General features: G+C 35.8%; 2 pseudogenes; one reads left to right on the top strand and one right to left on the bottom strand.

Annotated features, from left to right (window-relative positions):
• Window positions 1–4,591: 4,591 nt before the first annotated feature.
• LOC122353779 lies at window positions 4,592–6,236 on the bottom strand (annotated as a pseudogene).
• A 1,033-nt stretch (window positions 6,237–7,269) lies between these two features.
• On the top strand, window positions 7,270–10,863 carry LOC122353778 (annotated as a pseudogene).
• Window positions 10,864–11,825: the final 962 nt, after the last annotated feature.

The raw sequence follows: 11,825 nt of genomic DNA, 5'->3' as shown, positions 1-11,825 counted from the left end.
TTTTATGACATCATCCAAATTCATATGATTTAATCTAAATAAATTACACATCAAATTTTTTTTTTTAAATGTAAAATATCTCCAATAGTTATAATATCCATATAGTTGTGCATCCAAACACTGAACTATAATTTTTAAAAAATTATTAAACATTAACGAAATTGAAAAAAATTCTAAAACACTAAAACTAAAATACTATATAAAAACAACATATGAAAACTACTATTGTTTTAAACAAACTCCTAAAACTACACATTACAGCTGTAGCTTGAGGAGCAGAGATGTGCAATTGCTGTGCTGTTGCTTTTCAATGTGATCAGACTTACTATTTTTACCTGGCTGACCATAAAAAAATTCCTCATCGATATAATGGCATAAATGGCCCCAGCGTGACCACATCAGTAGATCGATAGCATCTTATGTAATGTGTGATTCAGAGAAGCCATTAAAACAACAAAGAGCAAATGAGTCTATTCTTGGCGTTTCAGCTGCCCTCTTTCACCTCAGAACACAACAAACAGGGCCTCTCTATCTTTCTCTCCACTCTGTGGGAACAGGAAACCCCGCTTCCTACCGTTCCCTGGCAACAGAACACGGTCCTGACCTCATGCACACTTCCACACAAATATGGTCCTTCCTGTGTTCAGGCCAGACAGCTGTGCTGTTTGTTAGAAAGGGACATCTGTGGGTCTTCTCGTGAGGGGCAGAGGACACAAAAGAAGGAAGCAGTAGAAGAAGAAGCTGTAATTACTAATCACTACTGCTCATACTTAGGGTTATAGTTTACAAACCTTTAATCCCAAATGATAAACTCTCAGCGCACCTCAATTCAAGTGCACTGGTCTTTTTGAAATCTAAATGAAAATGAATAGTGTGAAGTGGAATGAAAGTAAAAGAACTGACTTCTAAAAAGAATTTACTGAATAAAGAAATGAAAGAAATTTAAGAGGTAGTTCCTGTTTGCCATCTAAATTCACATTCATATCAGTGCTGTCAAATGATTCATCACAATTAATTGCATCCAAAATGTAAAAAATAATTTTATGTAATGTGTACTGTGTGTGTGTGTATATATATATATATATATATATATATATATATATATATATATATATATATATATATATATATATATATATATATATATATATATATTCATTTATTTTATTTTATTTATTTTTTATGGGCGTTTAACTATGCCTTTAAGGACTGAGAGATGCATGATTACCTTACTCTTCAGGGCCTTTAGGCATGTATATAGCACCTTGCCCTTCAATACGTTGGCTTATTTGATGGGGCCACTTAATGTGTATCTTCTGCTCCTCGGTGGCTGGGTCATTCAGGCTGTTAAAGGCATGATGGCAGTATCCGGTATGGTGGTGACAGCACACGTGTGTCTGGGGTACGAGATGTCACTGCTTGCAATATGAGCCTGTCGTTAAACAACCTCACAGATGAGCTGCAGATTTTACAAAGAAAGTCTTTTCAGAGATCATACGCCAATAAAAAGAAGAAAAAGAGGTTTGAATTATTTGCATCTACGTTTCAAGGTTAATTTTAAAGAGTACATCCTAAAATGATACTTGCATATATATTTACAGTACAAACTTCAAGAGTCAGAGATTAATTCACACAGTGGCCGTGATTAAATGTAGGCGATGATAATTCATTAAATGAAAAGGTCTTTTGATTACATTTTTTCTTTTACTATTAAAAAAATCACTCGGATTACTTTTTTATTAACAGATTATATGACAATAGTAAGATGTACCCATGAGCTTTTATTAAGCAATGGTATTGTACTGTTCCTAGTATCGTGTATCTATCCCAGAATGCATCACCTCTGTACTCTGTGATTGTTCAGCGCCCTCTGCTGTCTAACGTTTGCATTTCAACTGAAGCATTGAGTTATTTTATATTTTACATATTTTATTCACCCATTACAATCAATCAATCAATCTGATTACAGCTTTTAAAATGTGTTGGCATGATATTTTAAGCATTTAAGCATATTTTTTTAAAGATCGAGTCAGAAAAACCTTTTCACTGCAAGTGATACGTATGAAGTACTTTACACATGTATGCGTTTATCCATCAGAAAACCCCAAATAGGTTAAGCAGCTAAGTTCACACACAGCGGTACATCTATACAAGATTTTGAGAACAAGGGAATAAGCGTGCGTTAAGCTTTTTTTACTTCTCTAAATTACAGCACTCTGTTATTTTGAGTCTGACAAGATTTAGGCTCCTACAAGTTTTGTGCCACTTCTTCGATGACACTTCCACGGTTCCTGAAAGAAAGACACCAAATTAAAAGAACTGCAAAAGCTAACTGTGAAGGTTAGACGCGTACGATGGCATCTGTAGTGAAGGCATGTGTGCAAAATATGAGTGGTGTTCAAAAGCCGAGATGGAGTATTGACTTACAAACACTAAAGCCTTGCCTAGAGTCATGCATTTAGAAAAAACTATCACAAGCTCACGGACCAACACACACACGCCAACCACTAACACAAATAACTTTTTCTGCACGATAATGCCACATTAGATGACACTAACTAATTCTTACTTTATTTTAATGTGCGAGGGTTTAAAAGAAAATATTCATATAAAATTAAAATGTACTTATTCAGACTGTTATATAAAAATATATATCTTCTTTAGTTACTTTTGTATTGTAATGTAATTAGTAAATCAAATGTTACGAGTTCCTATGAGATAAAAGTCAGCCTTTTACTCTGAGGATGTTTTCCTTTACCCACTCAAAAGCACAAAAACCAGCTGTCCACCAAACCACCAGCATGTGAAGTCTGTCACTAGGCCGATTAATCCTCGTGTGAATTGTTGTGAGGTCAGCTGGACATTTGCACTGATGTGAGAGCAGAATTACTCAGCCCTTGACCTTCATGAGGCAGGCATGATATTATCAGTATAATAATAATGCATTGTCAACCGACAAGGAATGATATTGTGTGTTTGTTTGTGCGTGACAGACTCACAAGGAGGCGGAACGGTATTCTGCTGTGGCTGTCGTTACTTGGCAGGATTCTTTCTTTAGTCAGTCTGCGCCACAAAAAGGAAAGAAGTACAGCGTAACGTCAAAAGCGAATACTTAGCGAGAAGGATTTAAACGAAACCTGTGGAGCAACTCACATACATTCGACCCGGAACTTTCTATATAATATATATATATATATATATATATATATATATATATATATATATATATATATATATATATATATATATATATATATCGTCGATGTGGCGCCGCCTTAATAAAATTTGGAGTTGTGGGTCACGTGCCTTGAGCTGTCGCTGATGTATTTTTTTGTGGCGCTAAAACCTGATAACAGTTCGTTCAAACCGTGTTTAGAAAGTTTGTATTTGTAGTTTAACCAAATCTTAACTAAAGTAGTAGGGCGCCAATTAAAAACTAAAATGAAAAGTTTTTAATGTGCCATTAACGTTATTTGGGAGGTCAACGAGAAAGAGAAAACATGTCGCATGCGATATATATAAAAATCATTCTATCATTCATTCCAAGCCAGTTTTGTCAAGCATAACATGAATAGTGCTGTTACGCCCTCTCTAGTGCAACTAGCCATTATCATGGTTTGATTACAATTTATCAATTGAACTAAACAGAATACCCATGGGTACGTTAACCATCTTTTAAAGTCACAATGCTCAAAATGATGGATCACAAAAATGACTTTCCCATTGATTACCAAGCATTTGAAGATCAATATCACTTCTGCGCCCAGTCTAGCTTTGCAGTTCCATCAAATTTTATGCACAGAGCGCGCATGAGTAAACACAATTGACCTTGCGATGTTATAACGGCTCAATAGTTTTAGATGGTATCGTATCAGAAAAAAAGCTGATAAATGAGAGCTAACTGCAAAAGATCAATGTATATATGTGGATAAAGAGTAAAGACTACTAGAAAAGGTGTAATTTAGAAAATGTAATGTGTAATTTGAAAAAATAAATCCCAAGAGATACAGAAAGCACAATATATTTTATTGAATTTATTGTCATGATGTTTTACACATTTTTTTGTATAGTTATAATATTGAGTTAGCAGTGCCAAAATATAAACACCCAATGTTTTTTTTTATCTATATCTTTAACATTTAATCAATTCCTGATTTTTTTCCATTGTAACAAAAATGAAAGCATGTGAGTACATGTATATAAAAGACAACAAAAAAAAAACTACAGTCCAACAACAAGATTCCTGTGCCCATCTATATTACACAGGTAATACTTTTAAGGACCTGCCTTGACTGTGTTTTCTTTTCTTTTTTTCCCTAACAGAAGAAAACCAGAGTAATAAATTTTTGACTAAATGTACAATTGTTAATATCCATGGGCACAAGGGCACCTTAAACAGAAGGCAAAGGGACTGCATATAGTGCTGCAAGACTGGCCAGTTGTTCCTGTAGATCTTCTTGCATGCTTGACAACTAATTCGACTTTTTCCCTTTGCTCTGTGGAGATTTTTAAAAACTTTGGAATGTTTTTGTCCACAAGAACCGAAGCAACACCGATCTCTGATGGGTATTAGGAATGCAGACAAGGATCCTCAGAACTAAAAACAAAAGACATATAAAAACAGTCGAATTAAAAACAGGACATTTTCCACTCATTGAAACATGTGATATAAATGCAAATCTCAAACATACATTCTTGAGGAATTCCTCTCACGATAATTGGGCTCGAAAGTTGACCGGCAGCTTCATCTCTGCTGATCTCCTTGTCGATCTCCTCCATGAAAATGGATAACAAAGTCCACCAGCTTGTGTTTGTACATCTGTTCTGTGTGGAAGTTGGTAATGAGGAAGCTGATGTCATAGCCCTGAAAAGCACAAAAAAAATAAGAAAACATGTTAGTCTTGTTAAGAGCTTAGATACTTCACATCACTCAGCAATCCGTTTAGAGTTTTAAGACATAAGCACATGAACATTTTTGTTTTCTTTCACTCCTACATGACTCGCCAAAAAAACCTGACATGCACGCTAGTGACGGGTGCTTTCGAAAACCTTTGAAACTTCTGCTAATCTTTTTTTGGTTCGAACCAGCGATTTGAAACAAACTGCCAAATCTCATGATTTCAGTAAATGAGAACTTTGTTACATCCTGACTGTAATTTTACAAATTTACAGACATAGCACATCTGTAATATAATAAACGAAAGAGCTGTAGTGATCAGCCTCAATTAACCTTATTAAGCAAGCCTCGATAAAACAAACAAAAACACTACAAAGTAACACATTATACATGCAAATTAATATTGAATGGTATTAGATCATTTATTAATTGCATTTTATTTGATTACCCTGTTAATAAAACATTTTCATTTGGTTTGTAAAGGGTCATCTTATGCATGTGTTGGTTGTGTGTTTTCATGGCATTCACGCAGACCAGTGTGTGTGTCTGGAATGCTTTGAACACAGAACTACTGTCACAGAGTAATCGATTTAGTCTCAAAAGCTTTGTTCCCATTACTAATATGAATGACATACTTCTGTATTACTTGTTTCTTGTATTTTGTTCCCACAAAAAAGGAGCTCACCTCAACAGGTTTCCTCCATGGGATGAAAAAGTTCTCCATTCGCATCATCATGAACCTCATAAATTTATGGCACAGGATCTTCTCAATCTCATCAGCCTGAGAGAGAACCGTTAATATCTTTAGAAGATGACAGCAAAAGGAGCACAGGGATCTTGTGCAGATTATCTCGAATTTCCTACCTGTTTTGACAGCGATGCTGACCACAGACTGGAGTTTATGGACCTTCAATCAGGACCTTCTCCTTCTCATTGCGACTTATGACACAGGCTGCAAAGAAGCTCTTTGCTGCTCCTGTATTTGAAGACATGCGTTGAGATATATATATATATATACACACACACACACATATATATAGGCTTCATGAGTGATTTCCTCACCTAACTTCCACCTCAGGCTTGTTGTGTCTCTCGACCACCTGAGAGGAGAAGTTCTCCAGACACAGGGCTGCTTGAAGGTGGCGCGCACCGCATTCAGATAAGGTCGCAATGTTGCCGTCTACATACAAAAAGACCATTTAATTAAGTAACATGTCATTCCATAACCCTAACAGCCCATATCATAATCATAAGCGCGCACACACAGAAACGTGATTGTCTGTGGGTGGAGAGCAACTTGTGTTTTTTGGCCCATTCCATTGAGCTCCGTGTCAGTCATTTAGGTAAAGTGTCAATCAATGAATGCTCACTTATTGACAACTACTGGCTGTTTTAAATGAGTTAAACGTGCGCCAGCTATTAAACAATTTATATGTGCAGTGTAGTGTGTATTTAATGCTTTCAATCTGCCAAAACAGGGTTTGCCTGTAAAATTACTGACGTTAGCCAGCTAGCATAGATCAAGATAGACTAACATCACTCGATCAAACAAAGCCCAAAACACTGCGGTTATCGCATGCAAATTATTTACGCTAAGGCTGTTTGTTGAGGCCATTTGATCGCTTGCACCATATATTAAAAAATCTAAGAACTTCAAGAAATGTAAATCTCTTACCATTTTATGCCATGAGGTCTGTGGGAGAAGACGGAAGTCCGCACGCCACGCCTGGAAATGAGAAAAACACGCCTCCATTGCGTTCTCACATTCCCGTAATACACCTATTAGAAGTATATTAATGTTAATCATAAGCTCGTTATTTAAATACATACGAGTAAATGATAGAAAATTAAATATATTTTAATACAAACATAAGCTTTTAGGTTTTTATTTTACGCCCGTAAACTTACGTGACCGAAATATACAAAAACACCAAAGCAATCATTATCATTTCACATCTATTCTTATATTTACGGTCAAGCCCAGTGTAATCTTACCTTTATTCGCTTTTTCTTTTACTTATATGGCAAATAACACGATGGGTCAAATACGCTGTAGTAAAATGTTATGATCTAAAAAATATCACTGAGATAAAATAATGCTTTAACTCTTTTGTGGTTTAAACAGCGCACGAGTCTCGAAAAAGAAATAATCTTTAATTATTCTGTTTGACGCGCTTCAGCCAGGAATGTACCATTCTATGTACTGCTATTTTGTGGATGATAAATGCCGAGAGAGGCATTTACCAGATATGAAACAGAGTTTGCAAATAGTACATAATATCGCTCAAATTGGCAGTTAATAAAACACACGGTTTAAAACTAATTTTATGCGTGTTCCTGTTTTTAAACTTAAACGGCGATTTGTCTCCCTATTCTGAGGTAATGGTTTAGTCAGTAATGGATGCCCCTTCGTCGGAGGTAAACAATAATATTTTATGAATAAATGCCTTGTTTAAACTCATTTAGCGTTTTTGTGTGGTGTTTTAACACATTTGTTTAATTGTCGACGCACCGTCTTTTAATTGCAAGTAATATACATATGTATCGATAAAATGTAAGAGCCAGTTGTCTGTGTTTTGAACAGCATGCAGCAAAATTAGCATGTAACGTTAGCCGTTAGCTTACAGTGGCTGTTTATTATCACACACTGGTATCATATATAGACGTCAGTATTACACAACAGAGTGAAAGAAATTACAGAGATGCAATGCATGCAAGATTTAAGTTTTCACATATAAAACCTTATGAATAAGCATCTTCAACAGTCCATCCATTCTAAATTTGCTTTCATTACCATGCTTTTACTATATGACACAACCCCTGACTTTTGTATTACTCTTTTTCAGATATAGGTTCATGTTCACGAGAAGATGAGTGAACTGAAGGACTGTCCCCATTGAAGTACTATGACTTCCAAACCTGTGGACCATGTGAAAAGTGTGTCCGCTTACACAGCAGTACTCAGCCGCTCAGAAGATGATGGCATTGGCATCGAAGAGCTGGACACGCTTCAGCTGGAGCTGAAACACTCCTGTCCTCCTGCAGTCGACGTCTCAGGGCTCTGGAAGAACAGAGACAGGTGAGAGCAGCGTTTTCTGTTTGTCTTTTTATCCCCACTTACTGCCTAAAGTGTGTCTCATGTGAATTGTGTTTATTCTCTGAAACAGATCCTTACAGACTGGCAGGACAAAAAAGGGATAAAGGTTTCTGAAATTAAAGGGAAGGATCCAGATCTTGCAGCATCCTCTCGCCATTCTAAGCCCAAAAAACAGAAGCTCGATGGAAAAGGGAAGTCATGGTCCTGGACCTGGGCCAGAGTAGACCGAAGTCTAAGAACATACAGACCAAAGTCCAGACTTTGAATTTGAAGTCGACCCCCAAGATATACCCCGCAACCCTAAAATGATGCTCCAAACAGGTTTGTTTGTTTAAAATTAAGATGCATAATGTACATTTATTGGAATAAGCAGATACAAGATACATATCAGGTTTTGCCATATTATTTTCCCAACAGAAACCTAGATATTGCATTGTTGTATTGATAATTGAAACATCAATTTCATTTAATGCTTTATTGATTCCAGAGGTGACAAATTATGAGTATTTAGTCAAAGATTTAATACAGGTCAAATATTATTAAAAACACAGATCAATGCCTTACATTTGATTCAGCAAATAAAATACATTAAATTGATAAAATGTAAAATTTAAAGACATTTATGTAACAAAAATCTTAAAAAAATGTTTCTTTTAAATTTTCTGTTTTACTAAACATATCTTGTTTTCTCTTGAAATATCAATAAATGTAACAATAATTATAATTATTTATATTTAATTATTAATAATAATTATAATTATTATAATATAAAGTGATTGAACATTACTACATAAAAACATAACAATATTATTAATGCACAGCTGTTTCCAACATTGATAATAATAATAAATGAATTGTGTGGCCCTTAAACTAGTATTAGAAGTAATGGCTGTTAATATTCAGCTTTGCTATTACAGAATAAATTTTAACATACAGATGCATCAAAAAAATATATATATATCATTAGTTTGTTGTAGCTTATGTAAAAATGTCAAACATTTATATATTCAAAATTGTAATATTTTAGTAGTGTTATTAAACCTTACATATCACTTGTATTGTAGTTTTGATCAAGACTTTTAATAGTAGCGTATCTAGTAATTTTTGGTTATATCGTGTGTAAAAAAACAGATTCTGGGCCTGCGGTGGAGAACCTGTACTGTTGCAGACATCACAAATGAAGAGATCAGAGTTCTGGAAGAGCTACTCAAACTGATGATGACAGCTGAATACTACAAGGTAAAGATCTTTTTGAAACCGGATTTCCTGCTCTACGTTAATGCCTGCTTCCTTCAACTGATTCTGTATTCCAGTAAAATCACAGTGTTTAGTGGCTTTTTGTGTTGGTTGTTCACTTCTGAGGCACTGGCTGTTAGTTTTCTTTGCAGATCCCCAGCTCCTGGAAAGCATTATTCAGCGCTGGGCTCAAAAGAGGACTTATTAGAAGAGCAAGAGCGAGGAAGCCAAATATGACAAGAAAAAAAAGCATGATGGGTCCTCTTTACGAATTGGATGCTAAAGGTAATGTGGTGTCATGACTAGATGCGATTCCAGTTGCAACATTGTCATTCATTGTCTTTAATCTGTTGCTTTTATCTTTAACTTCTGCTCTAGTTTGTACAGATGTTAGATGTGCTTACTTAAGAGATGGGAGTCTCAGCATGAACCTCCAGAGAATGGCGTTTGTCCTTTTGGCCCCTCTTACTCAGCGTCTTCTACACAAGCATTATTACAGGGTGTCAGTGACGCTCATGATTTGCTCAAAATAAATATGTGTGTTGTGTACGTATTTGAGTCCCAGTTCAGCTTATGTTTTAGTCATATCTTTTTCAACTATGTAGGAAAACATCATTATCCCCTATGGAGGACCCCCCATTCCAGACATTCCAGGAAGGATGATGTGGGCCGGGACATGCGCCTGCGTAGCCTAGAGGGTGAAGCCTTCAGGTAAATGTTTTATTTCATGGTTTATTCCAGTTGATGATGTTGCAGTTTATTTAGGAAATATGTATTTATATGTGTGTATATTATTATTGTATGTAAGATATATATATATATATATATATATATATATATATATATATATATATATATATATATATATATATATATATATATATATATATATATGTCTTTGATTAATAGAAGTTTAATATTCTGCATACTTTTTAAATATTTTATTCCAAAATCTTTCCATTTCACTGCTCATATTTACTTTTTGATAATTTTAATGTATGTAAATAGCCAGTATCATTATTAAAGCACACACAAACACAAATTTATTACATTTGTAAAGCAAGTTCTGAAATATCCCTTTTTAGCCTAAATTGGCATTCATTCTCTATCACTTTACTCTTTATAGTCAGCATGAATCAGCACTTAAAGCTCATTTTATTACTGAAATGCCAGTCCATTTTTGACTGAAACTGAGTATTAAGCCGAGGAGAAACATACATTTTATCCATCAGGAGCCAGATGGGTGCTATCTACCTAGAATATATCTGAAAACTAGATCTCTTTCAAATAGCTGTTATGTACATCAATGAAGCAAAGGCATACATTTCTCTTGATTTCTGTTCCTGGTCCCAGTGTGTACTCACGCTCGCTCTCTGGAGGCTTCGTTATAAGAGAAGAGGGAGCTGGTGTCTCAGGGCTGCTGGACTCCGATGAGAATGAGAAGGCGTCGGAGGAGAGTCTGAAAGGCGAGGTGCTGGCGGAGCTGCAGAAAAGACAGGCCCGAACTCAAAGCGCTAACGCTCACAACGCTCGCGCAAGCAAAAGGCTACTCAAGTTGAAATTATCAGCCAAAGGGCACTCAGATCCAGATCAAAGCACGCTGTCAGCACAAGACAAAAGACTGCGCTTATGAAATAAGAGTTAGAGAGCAGTCTGATCCTGGCCGTCATGATTTGCACTTTACTGTATTTTTTATGGATCACAACAGCAGAGAAGCTAAATTAAGCGGTCAAGTGTGTATTTTTTTGGAATGTCTTCCCATTTTTTTTTTACGTGCTTTGTTGAAATGCGGTGTTGATGTGAGATCAGAATGTCGCCCTTCACTCTTCACCCTGTTCTTGCAGGTTGTACGGGAAGAAATCACGAAAGCAGAGAGCCATGGCGGTTTGTTAGTGGCTGATACTTGAGTGTCAGCGCGTTCCGTCGCATCGCAGCGCCAGGCCGCGCTTGCCATCAGCGAAGGAGAAGATCAGGCTTAGAAGCTTTGAAGAGAAGAAAGCATTCCTCAAACTCTTAGATGGATGAATATGACCGGCTTAGCTATAATGTAGTGTATTTTCTTTAATATGTTTGTTTGGTTATGGGCGCTTCCTGAACAACTCCCCACACACTGAAGAGCTCACATTAAACAAACATTTAATATAATGTTCATATTTTTGGTTACTCTCCGCTGAAAGTAAGACCTGACCATTAATAAAGGTGTTTGACACTATAGAGTTTCAGGGTACCACTGACTTGAAACATATTGATGCCAAGTATAAGTTTACTTTTTTTGCCTTTTATGCCATAGTTTTCAAGTACAGCTGATTAACGGTGGATTGATATTTGGCTTACAAAAAAGAATAGTTCACCCAAAACTGAAACACTTGTTCGTAATCTTTCTGAACCTGTAATTTTTTCTTCTGCGGAAAATATAAAAAGAATGTATTTTGCCCAGAAACGTTGGTAACAAACAGTTTTGGAGTACTTCTTGTATTTTTAGAAAGCCATACAGGAAGACAAGCAGTGGGGCGAGAAATTTGCAACATTTTAGGTTATTGGGTGAATCATTTCTTTCAAATCTTTTGTCCCATGACATAGGTAGCATTTTGTTAC

Source organism: Puntigrus tetrazona, chromosome 11 (assembly GCF_018831695.1).
Source record: "Puntigrus tetrazona isolate hp1 chromosome 11, ASM1883169v1, whole genome shotgun sequence".
In the NCBI taxonomy this organism is placed as follows: Eukaryota; Metazoa; Chordata; class Actinopteri; order Cypriniformes; family Cyprinidae; genus Puntigrus; species Puntigrus tetrazona.
This window is presented reverse-complemented; position numbering and strand designations above follow the sequence as displayed.